The following is a 13,207-nucleotide window of genomic DNA, read 5'->3' as shown; positions in this document are numbered from 1 at the left end:
GTTAGCATACGGTATTTGTCTTTCTCTTTCTGACTTACTTCACTCTGTATGACAGACTCTAGGTCTATCCACCTCATTACAAATAGCTCAATTTCATTTCTTTTTATGGCTGAGTAATATTCCATTGTATAAATGTGCCACATCTTCTTTATCCATTCATCTGATGATGGACACTTAGGTTGTTTCCATCTCCAGGCTATTGTAAATAGGGCTGCTATGAACATTTTGGTACATGACTCTTTTTGAATTATGGTTTTCTCAGGGTATATGGCCAGTAGTGGGATTGCTCGGTCATATGGTAGTTCTAGTTGTAGTTTTTTAAGGAACCTCCATACTGTTCTCCATAGTGGCTGTACCAATTCACATTCCCACCAGCAGTGCAAGAGTGTTCCCTTTTTTCCACACCCTCTCCAGCATTTACTGTTTCTAGATTTCTTGATGATGGCCATTCTGACTGGTGTGAGATGATATCTCATTGTAGTTTTGATTTGCATTTCTCTAATGATTAAAGATGTTGAGCATTCTTTCATGTGTTTGCTGGCAGTCTGTATATCTTCTGTTGAGAAATGTCTATTTAGGTCTTCTGCCCATTTTTGGATTGGGTTGTTTCTTTTTTTGTTATTGAGCTGCATGAGCTGCTTATAAATTTTGGAGATTAATCCTTTGTCAGTTGCTTCATTTGCAAATATTTTCTCCCATTCTGAGGGTTGTCTTTTGGTCTTGATTATGGTTTCCTTTGCTGAGCAAAAGCTTTGAAGTTTCATTAGGTCCCATGTGTTTATTTTTGTCTTTATTTCCATTTCTCTAGGAGGTGGGTCAAAAAGGATCTTGCTGTGATTTATGTCATAGAGTGTTCTGCCTATGTTTTCCTCTAAGAGTTTGATAGTTTCTGGCCTTACATTTAGGTCTTTAATCCATTTTGAGCTTATTTTTGTGTATGGTGTTAGGGAATGATCTAATCTCATACTTTTACATGTCCCTGTCCAGTTTTCCCAGCACCACTTATTGAAGAGGCTGTCCTTTCTCCACTGTACATTCCTGCCTCCTTTATCAAAGACAAGGTGACCATATGTGCATGGGTTTATCTCTGGGCTTTCTATCCTGTTCCATTGATCTATATTTCTCTTTTTGTGCCAGTACCATACTGTCTTGATTACTGTAGCTTTGTAGTATAGTCTGAAGTCAGGAAGCCTGATTCCTCCAGCTCCATTTTTTGTTCCCAAGATTGCTTTGGCTATTCGGGGTCTTTTGTGTTGCCATACAAATTGTGAAATTTTTTGTTCTAGTTCTGTGAAAAATGCCAGTGGTAGTTTGATAGGGATTCCATTGAATCTGTAGATTGCTTTGGGTAGTGGAGTCATTTTCACAATGTTGATCCTTCCAATCCAGGAACGTGGCATATCTCTCCGTCTATTTGTATCATCTTTAATTTCTTTCATCAGTGTCTTACAATTTTCTGCATACAGGTCTTTTGTCTCCTAAGATAGGTTTATTCCTAGATATTTTATTCTTTTTGTTGCAATGGTAAATGGGAGTGTTTTCTTGATTTCACTTTCAGATTTTTCATCATTAGTATATAGGAATGCCAGAGATTTCTGTGCATTAATTTTGTATCCTACTACTTTACCAAATTCATTGATTAGCTCTAGTAGTTTTCTGGTAGCATCTTTAGGATTCTCTATGTATAGTATCATGTTATCTGCAAACAGTGACAGCTTTACTTCTTCTTTTCCGATTTGGATTCCTTTTATTTCCTTTTCTTCTCTGATTGCTGTGGCTAAAACTTCCAAAACTAGGTTGAATAAGAGTGGTGAGAGTGGACAACCTTGTCTTGTTTCTGATCTTAGTGGAAATGTTTTCAGTTTTTCACCATTGAGGATGATGTTGGCTGTGGGTTTGTCATATATGGCCTTTCTTATGTTGAGGAAAGTTCCCTCTATGCCTATTTTCTGCAGGGTTTTTATCATAAATGGGTGTTGAATTTTGTTGAAAGCTTTCTCTGCATCTATTGAGATGATCATGTGGTTTTTCTCCTTCAGTTTGTTAATATGGTGTATCATGTTGATTGATTTGCATATACTGAAGAATCCTTGCATTCCTGGAATAAACCCCACTTGATCATGGTGTATGGTCCTTTATTTATTTATTTTTTTTTTGCGGTACGCGGGCCTCTCACTGCTGTGGCCTCTCCCGCTGTGGAGCACAGGCTCCAGACGCGCAGGCTCAGCTGCCATGGCTCATGGGCACAGCCGCTCCGTGGCATGTGGGATCTTCCCTGACTGGGGCACGAACCCGTGTCCCCTGCATCGGCAGGCAGACTCTCAACCACTGCGCCACCAGGGAAGCCCAAAGCAAGAGAGGATCTTTTTTTTTTTTTTTTTTTTTTTTTTGTGGTACATGGGCCTCTCACTGTTGTGGCCTCTCCCGCTGTGAAGAACAGTCTCTGGACGCGCAGCCTCAGCGGCCATGGCTCACGGGCCCAGCCACACTGCAGCATGTGAGATCCTCCCAGACTGAGGAACGAACCCGTGTCCCCTGAATCGGCAGGCGGACTCTCAACCACTGTGCCACCAGGAAAGCCCGTGTACAATCCTTTTAATGTGCTGTTGGATTCTGTTTGCTACTATTTTGTTGAGGATTTTTGCATCTATGTTCATCAGTGATATTAGCCTGTAGTTTTCTTTCTTTGTGACATCCTTGTCTGGTTTTCGTATCAAGGTGATGGTGGCCTCGTAGAATGAGTTTGGGAGTGTTCCTCCCTCTGCTATATTTTGGAAGAGTTTGAGAAGGATAGGTGTTAGATCTTCTCTAAATGTTTGATAGAATTCACCTGTGAAGCCATCTGGTCCTGGGCTTTTGTTTGTTGGAAGATTTTTAATCACAGTTTCAATTTCAGTGCCTGTGATTGGTCTGTTCATATTTCTATTTCTTCCTGATTCAGTCTTGGCGGGTTGGGCATTTCTAAGAAGTTGTCCCTTTCTTCCAGGTTGTCCATTTTATTGGCATAGAGTTGCTTGTAGTAATCTCTCATGATCTTTTGTATTTCTGCTGTGTCAGTTGTTACTTCTCCTTTTTCATTTCTAATTCTATTGATTTGAGTCTTCTCCCTCTTTTTCTTGATGAGTCTGGCAAATGGTTTATGAATTTTGTTTATCTTCTCAAAGAACCAGCTTTTAGTTTTATTGATCTTTGCTATAGTTTCCTTCATTTCTTTTTCATTTATTTCTGATCTGATCTTTATTTCTTTCCTTCTGCTAACTTTGAGGGTTTTTTGTTCTTCTTTCTCTAATTGCTTTAGGTGCAGGGTCAGATTGTTTACTCGAAATGTTTCCTGTTTCTTAAGGTGGGATTGTATTGCTATAAACTTCCCCCATAGAACTGCTTTTGCTGCGTCCCATAGGTTTTGGGTCGTCGTGTCTCCATTGTCATTTGTTTCTAGGTAATTTTTTATTTCCTCTTTGATTTCTTCAGTGATAACTTTGTTATTAAGTAGTGTATTGTTTAGCCTCCATGTGTTTGTATTTTTTACAGATCTCTTCCTGTAATTGATATCTAGTCTCTAGCATTGTGGTCGGAAAAGATACTTGATACAATTTCAATTTTCTTAAATTTACCAAGGCTTGATTTGTGACCCAAAATATGATCTATCCTGGAGAATGTTCCATGAGCACTTGAGAAAAATGTGTATTCTGTTGTTTTTGGATGGAATGTCCTATAACTATCAATTAAGTCCATCTTTTTTAATGTATCATTTAAAGCTTGTGTTTCCTTATTTATTTTCATTTTGGATGATCTGTCCATTGGTGAAAGTGGGGTGTTAAAGTCCCCTACTATGAATGTGTTACTGTCAATTACCCCTTTTATGGCTGTTAGTATTTGTCTCATGTATTGAGGTGCTCCTATGTTGGGTGCATAAATATTTACAATTGTTATATCTTCTTCTTGGATCGATCCCTTGGTCATTATGTAGTGTCCTTCTTTGTCTCTTCTAGTAGTCTTTATTTTAAAGTCTATTTTGTCTGATATGAGAATTGCTACTCCAGCTTTCTTTTGGTTTCCATTTGCATGGAATATCTTTTTCCATCCCCTTACTTTCAGTCTGTATATGTCTCTAGGTCTGAAGTGGGTCTCTTGTAGCAGCATATATATGGGTCTTGTTTTTGTATCCATTCAGCCAATCTGTGTCTTTTGGTGGGAGCATTTAGTCCATTTACATTTAAGGTAATTATTGATATGTAGGTTCCTATTCCCATTTTCTTAACTGTTTTGGGTTCGTTATTGTAGGTCTTTTCCTTCTGTTGTGTTTCTTGCCTAGAGAAGTTCCTTTAGCATTTGTTGTAAAGCTGGTTTGGTGGTGCTGAACTCTCTCAGCTTTTGCTTGTCTGTAAACGTTTTAATTTCTCCATCAAATCTGAATGAGATCCTTGCTGGGTAGAGTAATCTTGGTTGCAGGCTTTTCTCCTTCATCACTTTAATTATGTCCTGCCACTACCTTCTGGCTTGTAGAGTTTCTGCTGAGAGATCAGCTGTTATCCTGATGGGGATTCCCTTGTGTGTTATTTGTTGTTTTTGCCTTGCTGCTTTTAATATGATTTCTTTGTGTTTAATTTTTGACAGTTTGATTAATATGTGTCTTGGCGTATTTCTCCTTGGATTTATTCTGTATGGGACTCTCTGTGCCTCCTGGACTTGATTAACTATTTCCTTTCCCATATTAGGGAAGTTTTCAACTATAATCTGTTCAAATATTTTCTCAGTCCCTTTCTTTTTCTCTTCTTCTTCTGGAACCCCTATAATTCGAATGTTGGTGCGTTTAATGTTGTCCCAGAGGTCTCTGAGACTGTCCTCTGTTCTTTTCATTCTTTTTTCTTTATTTTGCTCTGCAGCAGTTATTTCCACTATTTTATCTTCCACCTCACTTATCCGTTCTTCTGCCTCAGTTATTCTGGTATTGATCCCATCTAGAGTATTTTTTATTTCATGTATTGTGTTTTTAATCGATGCTTGATTCATCTTAATTCTTCTAGGTCCTTGTTAACTGTTTCTTGCATTTTGTCTATTCTATTTCCAAGATTTTGGATCTGGGAAATAGAATCTTGGATCATCTTTACCATCATTATTCTGAATTCTTTTTCAGGTAGACTGCCTATTACCTCTTCATTTGTTAGGTCTGGTGGGTTTTTATCTTGCTCCTTCTCCTGCTGTGTGTTTTTCTGTCTTCTCATTTTGCTTATGTTACTGTGTTTGGGGTCTCCTTTTTGCAGGCTGCAGGTTCGTAGTTCCCATTGTTTTTGGTGTCTGTCCCCAGTGGCTAAGGTTGGTTTAGAGGGTTCTGTAGGCTTCCTGGTGGAGGGGACTAGAGCCTGTGTTCTGATGGATGAGGCTGGATCTTGTCTTTCTGGTGGGCAGGTCCACGTCTGGTGGTGTGTTTTGGGGTGTCTGCGGACTTTTTATGATTTTAGGCCTCCTCTCTGCTAATGGGTGGCGTTGTGTTCCTGTCTTGCTAGTTGTTTGGCATAGGGTGTCCAGCACTGTAGCTTGCTGGTCGTTGAGTGAATCTGGGTGCTGGTGTTGAGATGGAGATCTCTGGAAGATTTTCGCCGTTTGATATTATGTGGAGCTGGGAGGTCTCTTGTGGACCAGTGTCCTGAAGTTGGCTCTCCACCTCAGAGGCACAGAACTGACTCCTGCCTGCAGCACCAAGAACCTTTCATCCACACGACTCCTCAATTTGGGATGATTCATTGTCTATTCATGTATTCCACAGATGCAGGGTACATCAAGTTGATTGTGGAGCTTTAATCCACTGCTTCTGAGGCTGCTGGGAGAGATTTCCCTTTCTCTTCTTTGTTCTCACAGCTCCCGGGTCTCAGCTTTGGATTTGGCCCGGCCTCTGCGTGTAGGTCGCCAGAGGGCGTCTGTTCTTCGCTCAGACAGGACAGGGTTAAAGAAGCAGCCGCTTTGGGGACTCTGGCTCACTCAGTCTGCGGGGGAGGGAGGGCCACGGAGCGCGGGGCGAGCCTGCGGCAGCAGAGGCCAGCATGACGTTGCACCAGCCCGAGGCGCGCCCTGCGCTCTGCCGGGGAAGCCGTCCCTGGACCCCGGGACCCCGGGACCCCAGCAGTGACGGGCTGCACAGGCTCCCCGGAAGGGGGGCGTGGACAGTGACCTGCGCTCGCACACAGGCCTCTTGGCGGCGGCAGCAGCAGCCCCAGCGTCCCACACCCGTCTCTGGGGTCCGCGCTTTCAGCCACGGCTTGTGCCCGTCTCTGGAGCTCCTTTAAGCAGCGCTCTTAATCCCCTCTCCTCGCGCACCAGGAAACAAAGAGGGAAGAAAAAGTCTCCTGCCTCTTCGGCAGGTCCAGACTTTTTCCCGGACTCTCTCCCGGCTAGCTGTGGCGCATTAGCCTCTTCAGGCTGTGTTCACGCTGCCAACCCCAGTCCTCTCCCTGCACTCTGACGGAAGCCCGAGACTCAGCTCCCAGCCCCGCCCGCCCCAGCGGGCAAGCAGACAAGCGTCTTGAGCTGATGAGTGCCGGTGGGCACCAATCCTCTGTGTGGAATGTGCGGAAATCTCTCCGCTTTGCCCTCCGCACCCCTGTTGCTGTGCTCTCCTCTGCGACTCGGAAACTGTCCCCCTCCGCCACCCGCCGTCTCCGCCCGCGAAGGGGCTTCCTAGTGTGTGGAAACTTTTCCTCCTTCACGGCTCCCTCCCACTGGTGCAGGTCCCGTCCCTATCCTTTTGTCTCTGTTTATTCTTTTTTCTTTTGGCCTACCCAGGTACGTGGGGAGTTTCTTGCCTTTTGGGGGGTCTGAGGTCTTCTGCCAGCGTTCAGTAGGTGTTCTATAGGAGTTGTTCCACATGTAGCTGTATTTCTGGTGTATCTGTGGGGAGGAAGGTGATCTACGCGTCTTACTCTTCCGTGACTTCCCCGGAAGTCTCCAGTTAACTCTTTATGCCTTAACAAGTCTTATTCTACTCTGAGGTCCTAAAGATATTCTTGTACATTTTTGCCTAAAAGTTTTAAAGTTTTGTCTTTCACATTAAGTCTCTAGTCCATCTAGAGTTTTTTGGGGGGGTTTTTTGTTTTTTGTTTTTTTGGCTGCGTTGGGTCTTTGTTGCTGCGCACGGGTTTTTCTCTAGTTGCAGTGAGTGGGGGCTACTCTTCATTGCAGTGTGTGGGCTTCTCATTGTGGTGGCTTCTCTTGTTGCAGAGCACTGGCTCTAAGAGCAGGCTCAGTATTTGTGGCACACGGGCTTATTTGCTCCGCGGCATGTGGGATCTTCCCGGACCAGGGCCCAAACCCGTGTTCCCTGTATTGGCAGGCAGATTCTTAACCTCTGCACCACCATGGAAGCCCTAGAGTTTATTTTTGTGCATGAGGTAAGGCAGGGATATAATTTCATATTTTTCTACATGAATAAGCAATTGTCCAGATTCAATAACTAAAGTGTCCATCCTTTCACCAGAGATGTACAACTCTACCAGAATAGTCAGTAGTTTCTGCATTTGCATAAGCCTCCTTTGGGGGCTCTCTATTGTATTTTATTGGTCAAACTGTCCAACCCTAGGCCAATAGTACAACGTCTTCTTGTAGGGCAAGGCCTCCCATCTTTATTTTCAGGAAGAAATGTCTTAAATATTCATAGGCTTTTGGACTTCCATATAAATTTTAGAATCAGCCTGTGGGAATTTTTATTGAAATTATACAGAATCAAAAGATTAATTTTGGAAGAATGACTCTTAAATAACTCTTATTGTTTTCCTATCCATGAACATGAAACTTTTCCTATTTTAGAATTCCTTAAAGACTTTCAATAAAGCTAAATTATTTCCCCCAGGTACGCCATGAGCACCTTTCACTGGATTTATTCCTAGGTACCTTAATTTTTAAAACTGCTCTTATAAATGGTATATTTTAAAAGTTATTTTGTTGTTTATTCATGGAAATATAAATAGAATTGATTTTTATATACCCAATATATATCCAGCTACCTTGTTAAAATGTTATTTCTAATAATTTACATATTATTTAAGTTTTTCTATGTAAAGAAACATCATCTGTAAATAATGAGTTTTATTTACCCTGTTCCAATATTTATGCCTTTAACTTATTTTCCCTTCCTCACTAGATAAAACTAGACCTCCAGTATATCCTTGTCTTGTTCCTATTTTTAAAGAGAATGCTTATAATGTTTTTCTATTAAAATATTATTTTCTGTAGAGTTTTGGGAGATAGCCTTTATCAGGTTAAGAATAACCTTCTATTTCTAGCTGCTAAGAAACTTTATTTTTTAAATCATAAATTAGTAGTGAATTTTATCAAATGCTTTTGCTGTGTCTATATAAGATGATCATATAGTGTTCACTCTTTAATCTGTTAATGTAGTGAAAGATTTATCGTTTTTCTTTCTTTTTTCTTTCTTCCTTTTTTTTGGCTGTGCCATATGGCTTGTGGGATCTCTGTTCCCTGACCAGGGACTGAACCCAGGCTTTGGCAGAGAAAGCCCAGAATCCTAACCACTAGGCCACCAGGGAACTCCTGATTTATCATTTATCTAATATTAAGCTACTTCTGCATTTCTAGAAAAAAATCCAACTGCCATGATGTATAATACTATCTTCATTAGCCAATATTGACTTCATTTTGCCAATATTTTGTTTAGAAACATTGCATGTGTATTCATGTGAGTGAAACCAGCCTGCAATTTTTCTCTCTTATGCTCTCCTGTCTGATTTGATATCAGGGTTATATTGGCCTCATAGAATGAACTAGCAAGTATCTCACTTATTCTTTAGAAGAATTTATATAATATTGGAATTTTTGTTCCTTGAAAATTCAGTAAAATTTGCCTATAAAACCATCTGGGCTTGGTGTTTTCTTTATAAGAAGATTCTAAACTTTGATTCAACTGCTTTACAGATATAGGACTAGCAGTTTCTTTTATTAGTTTTGAAAATGATATACTTTAAGAAATGTGTCCATTTCTTCTAAGTTTTCAAGTTTATTACCGTATTAGCTTATATTTTAATATCTGCTACATCTATAGTTATGATTTTTATTACTAATGTTTACCTATGCCCTTTTCTTCTTTTTTCTTGATTAATCATTCCAAAGGTTTTTGTTTCATTAATCTCTTTAAAGAATGAAATTTTGACTTTACTGATCCCTTCTATTGTAGCTTTGTTTTTTATGCTTCTTGTTTTCCCCCTGGCTTTACTGAGATGTAACTAACATATAATTGTAGCTTTGTTTACAAAATTTTAAATTTTAAAAAACTTTGTTTTAAAAATTTTGTCTGGGCTTCCCTGGTGGCGCAGTGGTTGAGAGTCTGCCTGCCGATGCAGGGGACACGGGTTTGTGCCCTGGTCTGGGAAGATCCCACATGCCACGGAGCAGCTGGGACCGTGAGCCATGGCCGCTGAGCCTGCGCATCCGGAGCCTGTGCTCCGCAACGGGAGACCACAACAGTGAGAGGCCTGTGTACCGCAAAAAAAAAAAAAAAAAAAAAAAAAAATTTTGTCTGTTCCTTATTTGGGTTTATTTTTACTTTTTATATACTTCTTCAATCAACTCTAAGCTCATTTATTTTCATCCTGTCTTCTTAGCTCATTTAAGCATTCAATATTATACAGTTCCATATAAGTATTGCTTTCGTTGTATCCCACAACTTTTTTTTTTAATATAAATTTATTTATTTTATTTTTGGCTGCGTTGGGTCTTTGTCACTGAGCGCCGGCTTTCTCTAGTTGCGCCAAGTGGGGGCTACCCTCGTTGCGGTGCACGGGCTTCTCATTGTGGGGGCTTCTCCTGTTGCAGAGCATGGGCTCTACGCACGCAGGCTTCGGTAGTTGCCGCATGTGGGCTCAGTAGTTGTGGCTCGCGGGCTCTAGACTGCAGCCTCAGTAGTTGTGGTGCACAGGCTTAGTTGCTCCGAGACATGTGGGATCTTCCTGGACCAGGGCTCGAACCCGTGTCCCCTGCACTGACAGGCGGATTCTTAACTACTGTGCCACCAGTAGTTAAGTAGAGAAGCCCTATCCCACAACTTTTGATGAGAAAAATTTTCCTTATCGTTCAGTTCTAAGTACTTTTTTTTTTTTTTGGCTGTGCAATGCAGCATGCAGGATCTTAGTTCCCCAACCAGGGACTGAACCTGTGTCCCCTGCAATGCAAGTATGGAGTCTTAACCACTGGATGGCCAGGGAAGTCCCCTAAGTACTTTTAAATTTCTCTTATGATTTCTTCTTTGACCCATGTGTTGTTTACTTAGGAATATGTTTTTAGATTTCCAAATGTATGGAGATTAGTGTTCATCTTTTGGTTACTCATTTCTAATGTAAAAGCACTAGGAATGTTCCTGAGAAATGATAGCCATCCCAAAAGGAAGAAGGCGAGCCTCTTAACACTCTTTTCTAGTACCTGGTTCTGGCATGACAGTACTCGCCCGTCCCAAATAACCCTCAAACTGGACGAACTATATGAATTAACCGTTTCTGGCACAGGCTAATGATAGTGGATAGCAGACAGCAGTTTGCCTGAGAAAAGGAAAGCTCAGGCGGTGAGCCCACATTTACTCTGGGCATTTTCCCAAACCACAGCAAAGGCAAGCAGAGCTTGGGCAGTCAGTGGCAGTCTTCCTGGGCAGAAGAAACCCAGATAAGAGTTTTGGTGCCAGGAATTTGTGAGACAGGGTACCAGAGAGAAAGGAGTCAGAGAAAAGCCCCAGAGATCTAGAGGCTGACCCCAGGTCCTTGGCTGAATCCTAGGCTGCCTGTGTGCAGGGCAAATTCTGGGAGGCCTTCGAGAGAAGAGCTGCTGTAGAAGGTAGAGGACAGGGAGCTAAGAGATGAATACAGGAATCAAAGATCTCACAGAGTTCCGATCCGGCCAGAGTGCAGAGACCTTGGTAAGCACCCTGAGACCCTCACCCTAGAAGGTCAAGCCTTAGGAAAAGGATTTTGCCCAAAAACTACGGCTCAAACTGAAGTATACTAATTCGAACAAAGAAAACCAACTTTAATAAGATCAGAAGGCCAGCTAGTGATTTCATTTTTGCTAGGGAAAAAAAATCAATACTATTTAGAGAAGATAATATAAAGTGTCTACAAAACAACATCCATAATATCCAACATACAATCAAAAATTACCATATTTGTAAGAAGTCTTGACCCTTAAGAAAGGAGGTAAATGTCAATAGAAGCAGAGCCACTAATGACCCAGCTGTTGGAATTGGCAGAAAATGATTTTATAACTACAGTAAGTATGTTAAAGAACATGGAAGAAAAGATAAACAAAATGGATGAAAAGATGGAAGAGTTCAGCTGAGAAATGGGGAAAAAAGAACCAAATGGCAGTTGAAAACTACACTATCTAAAATGAAAAATGCATTAGCTGGGCTTAATAGCAGATTGGACATAACAGCAGAAATGATTAGAGATTTCCAAGACAGATCGGTTGGAAAGAGTGGGAAAGCTGTGGCCATACCTATACTGAGAGCAGTTGGCAAGGTGGTGTGAATATCTTTAGCAGCTCACAGGGCAGCTTCAGAAGAGGTTGAGGGCTGGGTTCAACTGAGAGAGGGGTTTTGCAAGATATGACCTAGTAAGGTAAGGGAATTCAGGTCGTTTGAACTAAGGTAGTTATAACTACGGAATCTAAGCTAAGAAGGGATGTGATGGAGCAAAGAGTGTTGAATAGTGAAGAAATGGTGAGGCAGTGGATTTTGGGTCCCAGTGTGTCTAATCATTAGACTGGGGGCTTTAGAGCCTTGCTACTCAAACTGTGGTCCCAGGACCAGTAGCACCAGCACCACCTGGCACCTGTGAAAATTCTCAGGCCCTGCCCCAGATGCACTCAATCAGTATCTCTGCAGGTGAGGCTCAGCAAGCTGTTTACCAAGCTCATCAGTGATTCTGCTGCTGTTATAGTTTGAGAACTGCTCCTCCAAAGTAAGAGAGCTGCAAAGAAGGGGACAGGGGCAGAGCGGGATGCTTGAAATGGATATTTTGGAGATGTTCAGTTATGAGCAATGACAAGGTCTGAGATATAACTCAGGGAATGGGAAACTGTGACTGAATGGAAGAAAAGATCATTAAAGATAAATGGTCTAGAAATAAGGGGCCAGACTCTTAGATCATCCACAGGGACACAATGTGAGTGTCAGTAAGAGAGAAAGACAGTGAGTCAGAAGCTGAAGTTATCAGGGGGGCATGACAGCGAGAATGGCAGATGACTGCAACCAAGAAGGTCAGTACGTAGTATAATCGGACAGCCTGCCCTTCCAAGAGCTAGAGTTTAAGGAGAATGGGGAAAAAATGGTTTGGACTAGCAAGGGGAGCCACCTCTGACAATCTTACTGTGGTGATTCCTATCCACCTCTCAATTCCTATCTCCAACTTCTGCAGCAATGGCTGACCTTGCTAACGGCCTGCCAACAGGCATTCTCCCTTCCCTTGCTGACAGATCCCCAAGTTTAGCAACAATGTACCTATTTTAAAAGTTATATTTTCCAGCCTCCTTTGCACTGAAGGTCACCAGTTGTAGTTCTCTCCAACACAACAGGAGAATTGTGGTCAGGCTTCTGAGAACGCAGCTTTTATGAGGATACAGCCTCTCGACCTTCTGCCTCTCCCCTTCTTCCTGCCTGGAACTCTGATAACACCATGGAGTGCCCATACCAACCTTGGACTCCTTACCTCCTCAATTCTTCTACAGGAAAGAAAAACAAATAGCTAACTTGTTTAAGTCACTGTCGGCTGTATATATGAGGAAATCAGAACAAGTCAATCGCTAACAATTCAGGCTCTGAAGTGGGATCCTTTGCTCCTGGTTCACCTTTACCTACTGAGAACGGGACCACCTCACCGGAAGGAAGCTCCCAGGGCTTAGTTATGGGCCTTCTCATCTCTGTCCACAAAGGCAGCCCCCACCAGGCGCTAACCCACCATTAACTCTCCCCTTCCAATATCTCACATTTGTCTTCCTGCCAGGAAGGACCAGATTTTATTCACTTTTGTCTTACTTACCCTCACACCAGCAGCCAGAACAAGGCTGTGCAAACAATAGATACTCAATTAATGTCTGCTACGTTAAACAAGTAAAAGCCTCAATTTCAATAACCCACGTTGAAAAAGCCCTGACTGAATTGCCTAATAACCCTTTTTTTGTCCTTGCTAAGAATACAGCCTTCCTTTCATTTCAA

The 13,207-nt window shown here is 41.9% G+C and overlaps 1 protein-coding gene across 1 annotated transcript in view; it reads right to left on the bottom strand.

The window, feature by feature from the left end:
- TDRD10 (tudor domain containing 10) overlaps positions 1–13,207 on the bottom strand; it is a 52,726-nt gene that overhangs the window by 26,067 nt on the left and 13,452 nt on the right. The window lies entirely within an intron of this gene.

This window comes from Mesoplodon densirostris, chromosome 2 (assembly GCF_025265405.1).
Source record: "Mesoplodon densirostris isolate mMesDen1 chromosome 2, mMesDen1 primary haplotype, whole genome shotgun sequence".
NCBI classification, from domain to species: domain Eukaryota; kingdom Metazoa; phylum Chordata; class Mammalia; order Artiodactyla; family Ziphiidae; genus Mesoplodon; species Mesoplodon densirostris.
This window is presented reverse-complemented; position numbering and strand designations above follow the sequence as displayed.